Source organism: Puntigrus tetrazona, chromosome 17, assembly GCF_018831695.1.
Source record: "Puntigrus tetrazona isolate hp1 chromosome 17, ASM1883169v1, whole genome shotgun sequence".
NCBI classification, from domain to species: Eukaryota; Metazoa; Chordata; class Actinopteri; order Cypriniformes; family Cyprinidae; genus Puntigrus; species Puntigrus tetrazona.
In genome coordinates, this window is record NC_056715.1 from 16,770,004 (window position 1) to 16,782,723 (window position 12,720).

Sequence of the window (12,720 nt, forward strand, 5' to 3'; positions counted from 1 at the left end):
AGTGAATACTTTCTACTCTCAAACATGGGCTACTGTTTGCATAACGGAATTACAATGCTTTAATTTCAAACTTCAAGCGCAGTCCCACATTAAACACACGTATGCTTTGACCCAAGACATTAAGATTATTTCCTAACAACGCAGAGGTTTCCTGCAAATGGTGAATAATAATAACAATAATGATTTGAGTGTTTAACAGCAGCATCGAGGAGTAGATGGCGCTTATAGAAGAGGAGCATCAGAAGAACTTGTTGTAAACTTGCGAGGGTTTCCTGGCTTAGACTTTGATTCACAGGACTGACAACCTTATTATGCGCCAGGTGGCTTGTTATTGATATTACTCTGGGCTCCGTTGCCATGACCACACGTGACAAGAGACATTTAATTTTCTCTCCTCCATCATCATTATCTATGAGACCATCTGTTGTGCAAAATGAATTCAGCCTCATTTGCATGACTGATAAGCACATTCTTTATCTATTTAACAGAAGGTCATATGCCATGGGTTTGGAGGCAAAAGAAGACGGAGAGACGGAGAGGTTGTGTGTGTGTGTGTGTGTGTGTGTGTGTGTGTGTGTATTTGTTTAGGGGGTTGGATGAGTAGGAGTGTGTAACATTATTAGCACAGATGTTTATTCTGGGTGAGTTGACTGTAGTTGCTGTGCTTTAGAACAGTTTGCATGCTTTATTACACTGAGCATCCAACAAACGATTAGCAAGAGGGCTAAACAGGGTCCTCATTTCACTACACTAAAACACTGATTCTGATTGGATGATTCTCTCAATCCTGGTGCACGCACGTGAAACTCCTACTGTATCAAATCAGACATGCTTGCACAACAAAAAGCATATAGGAATTTTTAATACATGTGCATCGTTTCATTCAAACTCACAATAGGACGCCGTACTAACGCCGCGTGCCCTCTTGATTTATGGGAATTATTCAGGTCCTCTGATTGCCAGTCTTGAAAATGAAACGCTTGTTATTTCAGTACTTTGCATTTCCCAGTTTCTGTGTCGCGTGAAATCATTTAATCGTCTTTGCTATGGTAAATTTACGTTCTCTGAATCCGCAATGTTCGATTCACTAATCTTTAGCAGCCGATTTGATTTCGCCTGTAAGCGCACGCAATGTCATGTGAACTAAATGTCTATTTTTGCTCGCGCTGTCTGTTGTGTGGCGTGGCTATAAAACCTGACCTAGTTCCAAAATACATGTGTGCTGTAGCTGTACAGCCTTCTCAAATCAAAGCCAGAATGCCCTACCTTCAAACACAACCTATTTACGCTCGCCTGCTGTGTTTCTCAAACTGTCTCCGCTTCTATCTGTGTTTCAGCTATTTTTCAGCGAATATCGTGGTGGAATGTGGGCCGATGTTCCCTTTACCCAGGGCTCCTCCTCTCTGTCTTGCCCATTAGCATCGCAGCTTTCAGCACCAGGCGCTGTCCACTCCATGAGCAGTCAGAAACCTTTGGCGATCAGTCCACCAAGTTTATGTAGAGAAGAATGAAGGTGCCGCTAGAGTCAGATTTTAACCATCAAACAATGGAATTTAAATGATCTATGCCCTTTTTTTCAGAACTTTGCTTGATGTTCTGACCAAGGTTTTTACTGAACATTTTTTTAACCACTAATGTTAAAGATAATATTCAAAATGAACACTGCAGATGATAAAATTAAATCTTCCTTTAATGTTTTCACTGTTGTTAAACATTATTTTAGAACATAGCTACATTTAAACAGTGACATTACAATTAATATTATTATATTATATATATATATATATATTTTTTTCTTCTTTCTTTCTTTCTTTCAATAAGTTGGCTTATGTTCTGGCCTGTCAGGCTATCATGGGAATCTATTGCGCTCTTTTTTACAAGCTGTGATATAAAACTCAAGAGAGAGAGAATTTATAGTAACATTTATAGTAACATTATTAAAGCATTCTTAGATAAAAAGCCAAATCGTATTATTATTATTATTATATTATTAGATATGCCAGTTAAAAGTAATACTATGAATTTCAATTGAATGGCTTCGCACAATTAATGTATGTTGAAATGAAATGTTAAGTTGTCTGAGAGACATGAAATGTATGTAAATGTTACATAATAGCCCCATAAATTACAATCAGTGTTATCTTTAAAAGAGTAACCCTGTATATATACATATTTAAAAAAGAAGAAAGAAAAGAAAATGTATATATATGTGTGTGTGTGTGTGTGTGTGTAAGTATTGCTCACCCATCCAAATAATCAGAATCTGTTTTTAACAAACATTTGTGAAAGAATGGGTCGCTTCCCACCTGTGTAATAAATCCAGTTGTAGAAATTTCCTCGCTCTTAAATATTCCACAGTTAACTGTCAGCTGTATTATAAGAACGTGGAAGTGTTTGGGAAAGACAGCAACTCAGCCACGAAGCGGAAGGCCACGTAAACTGACGGTCAATCGCTACAGACCTCCAAACTTCACGTGTCCTTCAGATAAGCTGAAGAACAGTGCGCGGGAACTCCATGGACTGGGTTTTCATGGTCGGGCAGCTGCATCCAAACCATACATCACTAAGTGCACTACAAAGCGCCGGATGCAGTCACTGGACTGGAGCAGTGAGACCTGTTCTCTGGAGTGACGAATCACGCTTCTCCATCTGGTGATCTGATGGGCGAGTCTGGGTTAGCGGTCGCCAGGAGAACGGTGCTTGTCTGACTGCACTGTACCAAGTGTGAAGATGATGGAGGATTATGGTGTGGGGTTGTTTTTCAGGAGCTGGCTCGGACCCTTAGTTCCAGTGAAAGGAACTCTCTGAGAGCCAGGTCTTCTCGTCCAACATTAATGCGCTTCTTGAAGAATGGTCAAAAACTCCCATAAACACACTCCTAAACCTTGTGGACAGCCTTCTGAGGATGTCACTTAAGTTCATATGCGGAGTCAAGGCAGGGGAGCAAATACTTTTGGCAATACAGTGTGTGTATATATATATATATATATATATATATATATATATATATATATATATATATGTAGTTTGGCATTATCTGTCTGCCTTAAGGACTCCTGCGCGAGTCTTTCCACGGTTACCACACAACTTAGCGTCAGGATGATGAACAGCTTAGCGATCACATCACTCCATCACACACAAACCAACCACTTTATCTTTAATCACTTCCCTGTCAGTTATTTTATGTCATGTGTTCCACGGATATCATGTTTTCTAATCACCTTCTAATCTCATTTAATCATTTTTTCTTTTCGGCATCAGTGGATTAAAGATAAATAAACTGCATTGTCAGAAGAAAAAAATGAATTCTTCAGTTGAATAATGGCATATAAAGCAGTAAGGAATGAATGCCTAATCACTTAAAACAAATGACAATTGAGCTGACAATAGAACAGCAATTTAGCCAGAGAATTAAAACTGAGACAAATGCTGAAATGGAGTCTTTAAATTATTGCAGGAACATTCGACTGTACACAGGCGGCAGATTACAACCGACTCAGAGGAAGCAGACAAAACTGATCTTGTAAGCCTGAAAATACAAGGCAAGCTCAAGTATAAGTAAAACGAACTGAATAAAATTATCAGCATAACACTATTGGTTTTGAAGATACCATGACGAGATTCATCCACCACCATCACCTTATGTTTCATGCATGGCCCCACGTCAGCAATTCCTGGAAGCTGAAAACATCCGGTTCTTGCCTACTGAGAACGTTTGGGATAGACATAGTGTTTGTTGTCAGTGATACTTCCTCGAGATGCCACACGATTGATCTTAAGAACGTTTTTACTGACTGTTTTGATATGTTTTGGCTCTGGAGATATACTTACAGTTAGTAAGGTGCAATGCTGAAATCACAGCGTTTGAGTTTGTTTAGTAGAAAATACTTGCTGTTCATATAAACACGCTAAGCGTGCAGCCTTAAAGAAACAGTTCACCCAAAAATGAAAATTCTGCCATCGTTTGCTCACCTTGAAGTAGTTTCAAACCTGTATGGATTTCTTTGTTCTGCCGAAAGATTGAAAAGAAAGTTTGCAACCAAGCTGTTTGGGTCACCATTGAGGTCACCATAAACAACACCACTGAAGTCAACGGTGACCTGAAACAGCTTGGTTACAAACTTTCTTCAAAATGTATTATTTTGTGTTCGGCAGAACAAAGAAACTACAGGTCTGTGAACTACTTGAGGGTGCAGTGACTGTGATGGCAAAATTGTGTCATGCTGTTATGAAATGCTATTGGCTCTTGTTATGTCTCGCGATTGATTGCGCGTCGTTCTATGGGACGGAGTATCTTTTTGAATGAGATGTGAGCGTGTTAACGGAGAGGGATGATTTTCATTATCAAAACATTCTTGAGCATCAAATGTTACCTTCGCCAAACATTAATAGAATGCTTGCTTAAAGTTGTTTAAAAAGCTCTGTCAGCAGTTGGCAAGAATGGCGTTCATCAGGTAAGGGCTTCCGACGTCCCGGCATGTTAACCAATGCGGAGGAATCTTTCTCTGATCCTATTGCACCATGGAAGAGTTATTTTCAAAAATCTAGAGCACTAAACCCACCTCGTTTTAAAACTGTGCATTAAATAAACTATACTGTCTAATGTCAAAAAAGCAATAAAATAAATAACATATATATATATATATATATATATATAGAATATATATATATATACATTCTATATATATATATATATTTTTTTTTTTCAAAAACATATTGTAGAATGTTACTACTAAGTACTTGTTTTAAAAGTCGATATCTAAGTCTGTTCTAAGTCTGTCACTCCTCATAAAATGTGTTATTAACACCCAGCCAAATCTGAATGCGAAGTAAAGTAAATAACCAAGTAAATAAAATAAGGTAGCAAAATGTTTAAAAACTAAAGCCGCCATCTCTGCTCTCAAACGCTGAGGGCGTGTCCACTGGCAGTGCTGAAACCACGCCCACTCATTGGAAAGTCTTTGAGAAACAACTTTTAGCGCTGGAGAAGGGGCGGGGCTAGGTAGCTCCGATGACATCATCGAGTCGTGATTTAGCCCCACCAAAACAATCCTGCTCACGAAAATGGGGAAAAATAAGTACTGTTTTCTACGGCTTTCTAACATTTATATGTTTACAAATCAGAATGTGTAACTTTACGCAGACTTTAAAGCGTTCAGAGAAAGCATCCTATTACCTTATTAAAACTTTTAGAAATGTGTGCATTTTGAAGAACATTACAATTAATGCTTCCATAACTCAGCGGGAAGGTTATCAAAAACATCCTCTTTTTCGGGCTAGCTGGGATATGACTTACCAGCCCAACACATGGACTGCGCGGAGGAGCGGATATGCGGATAGCATCGCTTTTGTCTGGGAGGAGACGGTTCTATCTCCCGGTGCAGGGGAGGTCGGCTTCTCCTTAAGCCGGTTATCTCAGAGCTCCACGCTGCTGGTGCTCTGCCAGCGCTCACAGCCCTGGCGACATTAATGAGTCAGCAGCGAGACTCTCTCTTCCGCGGGCAAGCGATGGACGTACGCGCGCGGTTCCCTCACACCAACCCAAATAAAAACGCGCGCGGCGCGAGAGCGCGAGGCCCGTGGGAAGCTGTGATGCCGCGAACGCGCCACACACAGAGCGAGGAAGGGAGATAGAGCCGTGATACAGAGAAGGCGAACGCGTCCTAATCATTGGGTGGAGGTCTGGGCGCAGAGCTGGGGAAGCTGATGGTAAGCGCTTCGCATTTCGGCTCTGACTCACGTACAGCTGTTTTTTCCCTTTCTTGTCTTTCTCTGGCGGCCGCGTCCCCTCATCCTTTTGCTCCGCCTCATTGGTGCTTCCCTCATTCCTTGGTCTCTCTCTCTCTCTCTCTCTCTCTCTCTCTCTCAGAGCTCCAGGCCAATTGGTTGCCTGCCTTCCACCGTTATCTGCTCGCTCCCTGTCTCCGCGTCTCTCCTCTTCCTCCGTCTTCCCCACACTCGTGAAGAATGATTAACATACGGGAGGCGAGAGGAACTTTCCAACGCAGTGAACGGGAGAACAAGCGCGCAAAAAGGAAGGACGCTGGGAAAATACGATCGGCAGCGAGCGGAAAGTTTGAGCGAAGACCACGTTTTCCAGACTGGTGGGTCACTCGTGATTTTATTTCTGGCTGGATTGCTTTGCAGGCACCGCTCCGATTGAAGAGTTGAGCTCGCGCGGCGCGCGCGTTTATTAGTTGGTGTAGCGCAGTTACCAGACTCTTTGAAACGAGCTCAGTGACGGTGATCTGTCGTAACGAGGTGGACGTGGTCAGGATGAAACAGTTGCTTTAATATCCGAAAATGGAGAGGAACATTTTTGTTGGGGCAAAACGTTTTACAACGCATGCTCGGTATTTAGTTTTCAAGTACAAGTGAACATTATTAAATCGAGATGCATTCACTTGAGAAGGAAAAATTGGCCAAAAAAAGCCATTTTAATTTAAGTTGGCTTACACTTTTAAAAAAGCACAACTTTAAAAAAAGTATTGTTTTTTCTTGTTTAAAGCATAAAAAGTGTTATGATAAACAACAAGACTTAATATAAGTCGTTTTAAATGCAAAAGCAACACAAAGATATGGTGGGATGGTTGCATTAAATGAGTGAAGATTCAGTTGTTCGGCAGATTATAGTTTGGTTTTTGTGCCCCTTCCGTGCTTTATAAAGCATTTTTACCCAATGCGTTTGTCCAGAATCAAGCGTGCGTTACACTTACAGCTTCTGCATCAACCATGCACTTTGTGTTGGTATGCTGCTCAAAGAGTCCTCCATGCTAATGTGAATGCTGCGAGAGCTCTCCATGTCTCTTAGGTCACGAGCTGATGGTCTTGTTCTCCAGAAGCTTCCGAGGGCTTGGTGTGTTGTGTGAAATGGCACTGCGCGCTACGGTCCATATGGTTCTGGGTTGGACTTACTGTACAAAGGCAGGGCTATTCGAAAACGTTGTTATCTGTGCACTGCCGGGAAACACTTTCCTTGAGATAACACATGGGCATGTCTTCATAAGAAAGTGTTCGTTTAGTGTATTCGTTTAGACAATTTCTCCTCATGAAATATCAGATTTGTGTCAGCTGAGCATGCCCGTCCAGCTCAAACATTTCGAGTGACTTCGTTCACTTATTCTTTATTTTTGATCAACAAACGCCTCTAAAGTAGCATCGTCGTAACAAGCGGTTGATCGTGACATTTGTGAGAGACTGTAAATCAGAAACCTTTCCTTCAGCCGTCTGCTAAGTGCTGTGAAGCAAATGCTCTTTTACGTTGCATGATGTAACTCAATCCAGCGCTGTAGCGTAGTCTGGAACTGAGACAGAGTGCACTTTGTTTTGTCTTAATGATCTATAGCGTAGAGGACGACACGCTACGCTCTGAGCCAAAGGACAATGCATGCCATGTGTTAATATCAAAACGCTGGTAATGGACATTGCTTTCTTGTGTGTACGTGCAGACATATTCATACACTGAAAAATTAAAAGCAATTGAAATGAAAATTAAATTCTCCCAGTTGTTTGGAAAACCAGCATGCAAATGTGATTGAATTTATTTCATTGTATGTAATTATCTGGAGTTGAATATACAATGCCTCTAACGAATGTATGATTTAACTAGATAGATTATATTACATACAGCGGTTCATTCTGGTCCTCAAATCTGATTGGCTGAAAAGTCTTTCCAATTATTAGATATTCACCTGTTTGGCTCTGATATCTCTTTAGTGGCTAAAAAGCGGTTTGGGGTAAATTTAACGGGCAATCTAATTAATGAATGAATCTATTATGTGTTACAAAGCTAATAGTTTTAGATGAGGGCGAATTCTTGTAACTTAAATTTGATTTACTTCAATGCTGTATGTCAGAGCGCAGCCTTTGTACTTTTGACTGCGTTTTCATGCGGACAGCCAAACTATATTTTTTTACCTGAAAAAGCTGGCGTCATTAGCCCAAGTGTCACCCATCTGAAATACGACCCGTCATAACATGTACTACAATTGCCCCTGAGCTCAGTTGGTAGTGCGTTGCGTTACATGCGACGGTATGTAATCATGCGACCATGCGTTCATGGATTCGATCCCATAGAACCCACATTTAACTAAAATTGGCTATTTCTGTAAGGGTTAAGTGTCTACCGTGAGATAGGTGTAAAAAGTCCACGCACTGCATTTAAATAAATATGCATTTTGATTGGTAATGACTGTTATGAACTCAACACGACACTGTCATTATATCTACGCTCGCTAAAAGGCGCAACTTTAAAACGTAAAAATAGGTTATGATAAAGTGCTTTCTACAAACGGCCTATAGAGTAGTTTTATGTTGGAGGACAAGCTCAACAATTAATTGCCACTTTGAATAATCACGTAATTGAATAATTATGTGTAACTGTAATTACAATTAGAAATTCGATTAATTGCGCAGCACTAATTTAACGACTGTCTTTTTTATTAACTGACGTTATTAATAAATGTATTGTTCGTTTGTATACCGCACAAGGTTTATGTGCATAGTCCAAGTCTTCTTCTCTGTTTTTAGCTACAGCGCCACATGCTGGTCTGGCGTATGCTACATCGTTTGGTTTCGGTTTCGAAGTTTTGTTTACTTTGATACGATAGAGTCGGTGCTCAAAACAGTGATGATTGAAAACGCTGCTTATGTCTTATGCTTATTGTCTCCAAGAGAGATTATTGTAAAAATAGCATGTCCTGTATATCACAGGAGCTTGTTGTGTTTGGCAGAGAGATCACGAGCTTGACTCCAAACCTAGAGTGGCAATCTGTGATTGAATTCATTCATTCACCTCGCGCGACCTGAGCTCCAGGAAAGCCAGTCCTCTGAGAGAAACCGCTGAGAAACCAGAAGATACGTGCTCATGATGCTGTACTGTACGGATATATATACTCAAAAGTTAATTCTTTCATTATTTGATTAGTCTCTTAGCGCTTCAAACCCGTGCGGCGTTTTTATCGTGAACATGAAAGCAGAAGTTTAGTCGAACGAATGCAGTTCTGCTTCGCACAACTTCATATTTGGAGGGGAAGAAAATCAATGGGTGATGACTGAAATGTGAAAGCGTTCACGTGACCTCAGAGCTGTTGAATTGAATGCTGCTGTTATAGTTTATGCTGTTTTTCTTTACAGACGTGTTTTGTTCAGGTTGCCACACTTCTTTTCAAATCGCACTTCTCACTGAAAACCATTCAGTCATACTTTGTTTAAAAGTCTTTTAGCTGCGCGCGTCATGAAGAGCGCTTTCTGACCAGCTTTGTTTCGTAGAGGAACCGTTATATTTATTTTTCCAGTGTTTTTGTTTTGTTCTCTGCATCATAATACGCATTGAGGTCAACTAAGTTGGCAACCAAAATGTTTTTAATTTTGGTAAGCGAAAAATCTGCTAATATAGCTTTCTGGCCAATAGCTAAGTAAAATTTTTTAAAAGCCCATAAATGAATAGATAGTAGCATTTTGGCTATGATGGTGCGAATGTCTTTAACAGTCTTTTCTAAAGGTGATTGTTTACACTAATAAATAATTGTATAAGCGTTTATTTGGGTGTTTCATTAAATCAGTGACTCGGTTATTTAAAATCGCGAATAGTATGGTAACCGTGTGAAGGAGAAACGGTTGATGTTTGTTAGGCGTGAAGGCCACATCGGTGATTGCGATCCACGATTTCTATCGCGCGACGTTCATCCATACATTCATTCCCATCACCATCCATATCAAAACATGATCTATATCTGAATAGCTCGGCCAGTTCAAAATCAATCTTGTCTTTGGTGCAGGGCTGTATGGGGAGAGTGCGGGTGTGAAGTAGACGGGTGATTAATGCCGGCGCCACCTACTGGCACAACACTCACCCGCGGCGTTCATCTGAGCGCACGACAGTCACGCGCGGTCGGAAACACAGGGGTTTTGCGGAGTTATGTGCTCTGCAGGCCTGTGACAGAGCCACCGCCCTGTTAGTCATCGCCGCATGGCGTCACGCTCAGCAGAAGAGGAGGAGGATTACCGCTGCCTTTCTTTGAGGGCTCAAGCTTCCTCTGACCAGGCTTAGTGGAGCACTGCTTTAAGAAAGGATGCTTTCAATGCTGCTTCCGGCGCTTGCGATCTTCTTAGGAGCTCTGTGAGAGTTTTGTTACTCGAATGTTGGAGAGGGACGGCATTCGTGTGATTTCACTTGACTGATTAACTTGACCTGCGTATGGATTCACTTAGTCACGCACTAAATACTGGGTCACGCTTTATTTTAGAGTGTGTTATTACAACGTAGCTACATAAATAAGTACTGAATAGTAATATTTAACTACATGCACTATACACTAAAATGTATTTTTTCAACAGTACATTTTATAAGAACATATGCTAAAATGTCATGTGTGTTGCTTACTGTTTCTTCTGTGAAATTTACTTGCAAGTAAATTTGTTTCTGAACCTATTTATTCATTGATTTGTTGGGTTGGAATTGCATTCTTTTATTGTAATTATGGTACTTTTGTAATATTGTCACCTTAAAATAACTTGTTACCAAATAGTGCTTTTGACATATGGTAACCTAAAAATGTTACTGTGAGCGTAAAATGTAATATAAAACCAAATAATAATAATTCAAAAAGCCAGAAAGTTCAGTACACACACTGATAACTGTATTTGAGATGTTTCTCATTTAGTTACTAAAAATACTTTGGAATAGGTAACACTTGTTAACTATTAACTACAACTTTTCCTCAATAAATTCTTAATTTGTTGCTTATGAATAGGTAGTTAAGTTTAGGTATTTGGGTAGGATTAGGGATGTAATAAGGCATTGATATGTGCTTAAATAGCTCTGATAAATGGCTAATATTATAGTAATATGCAACTAGAAAAGTGTTACCAAATAGTATGCATTATACAGTGTAAGAAGTTTGAAGAATACCACTATGAGGGATTACATTATAACATATATAACATTATAGTTACAGTATGTTACCGCATATGGGGTTTAGTAAATAATGGCAGAATTTTCATTTTTGGGCGAATTATCCTTTTTAATGCTTTTGTTTACAAAGAATGGGGCTTACGTACTTGTCTATTAATAACTAAAACCAAAGCTCCGCAATGAACGTATAATCTCATTCATGAAAGCCACATTATAATACCGTTTAAAACTAGACTGACTGAGGATGTTTGTGGTCTGTAGTGTTGCGAATATGTTATTCGACTCCATATGATTTATTGCTTTTTTTTTTCTTTTGCCATATTTCCCCTGAAAAGCATCAAGCTTAATGAATGCACATCTCATGTACAGCAAGCCTTTGAGCTCATTTACAGCAGCTTATTGTTTACAGTTTGCTGGCTGTTACACCCCTTAACCCCGCACACTTTGTCACGGGCTATATGAATATGATGCATATTTGGCCACTCTCGCGCAATTTGGCTCCGTTTAAATGAGGCACGCGCGCGGGTTTGAGCTATAAAGATGTTGGCAGCATGTGAACTCATGAGAAAAATCACGTGACCGCGAATATCACCAACATCATGAGGGTGTCATGCTGTCAACAACTTCCTTACTGCTGGCACGGCTCACCGTGACAGCTTCCATAAGTGTTCGGGTTAGATATTTTGGGTATAATGCACACAAATACGTTTTCACGCTTGTCGACATTTAACCCATCCGTCAGCCAGTGCCGCTCTTGTGGAGGCAGGGCTGGAAAAGCAGTCGGAAAATCCCTGGAAATGCTAATTCACGACTTCCCGCTGGATTTTTAACCTCTGTCTTTGAATGTTAATGGCATTTAGCGCGTGTCTGCCGATGGAAAGACGTTTGAGATGAAACGTTACGGAGGCAAAAATAGTCCTCCCCACACAGGGCTATGAAGAGCAGAGCGATATTGGAAAATGATTACAAAACAGCCATCCATAATTCATCAAGCATATTGGTGAGGGCGCAGGACTCTTATTATGGCTGTTTTTAAATCAGATTTGTCGGTTTTGATCACTGTAAAGTCTTCTAGTCACACGACTGAAATATCGGGCAAATATTACCCTGTCTAATGGATAATTGATTAAGACAAGTGATACCACTGGGACTGAATGTGTAATAGAGTACAATCGTGATTGTTTCTAAGCCGATTTTCTCACCTCGTTGTTGAAACGTTGTTGAATTTGACTTTGATCAAATGCAAACTGTAATCTTGGAACGACGATTGCATGTCATTGTTATCATTAAGAGACGGGTGCTTTTCAGTATGTTTTTAAAAAGAAAAGAAAATGGTAGATTAATAGCCAATAAAAGGGCTACCTAATTATTTATTACCAAAAAGCCAATCTTTACGAAATCTAAAGCGAATCAAAAGCGCGTTGGTTGAAACCCCAGAAACATAAACTTAACATCTGAACAGTTAACCGAATGCTTTCCGGCGTTATCACCCGCTTCAGTGTTATAATAGAAGTAAATATTAATAACCCATGACATCTCTGTTTCATTTCTTCTGATGAAAACAAAACGTAAAACATTACGAACTGTTTAAGCAGCACGTGCCACTGCATCACTCCTACATCGCGACTCAACATTTTTCTGCTGTTTGCTGAGAAAAGTGGATCGCTGAGGTTTACCGTAACAAAGCTGCACTCTCCGAGGACATGAAATGCTACAATTTTAATGGGAAACGATAAAGCATAAACAGAAGGTTCAGTCGGACGGTATAATTTCTGATGAAAAAATGCAGTGAATCTAGTGACCGA

General features: G+C 40.1%; 1 protein-coding gene across 1 annotated transcript in view; it reads left to right on the forward strand.

Annotated features, from left to right (window-relative positions):
* The first annotated feature begins 5,567 nt into the window (after positions 1–5,567).
* Positions 5,568–12,720, forward strand: part of LOC122362012 (myelin transcription factor 1-like protein) — an 80,880-nt gene continuing 73,727 nt past the window's right edge. The window contains 2 exon segments of the mRNA XM_043263250.1: positions 5,568–5,709; positions 5,870–6,104. The gene's annotated coding sequence lies outside the window, so the exon portion shown is untranslated.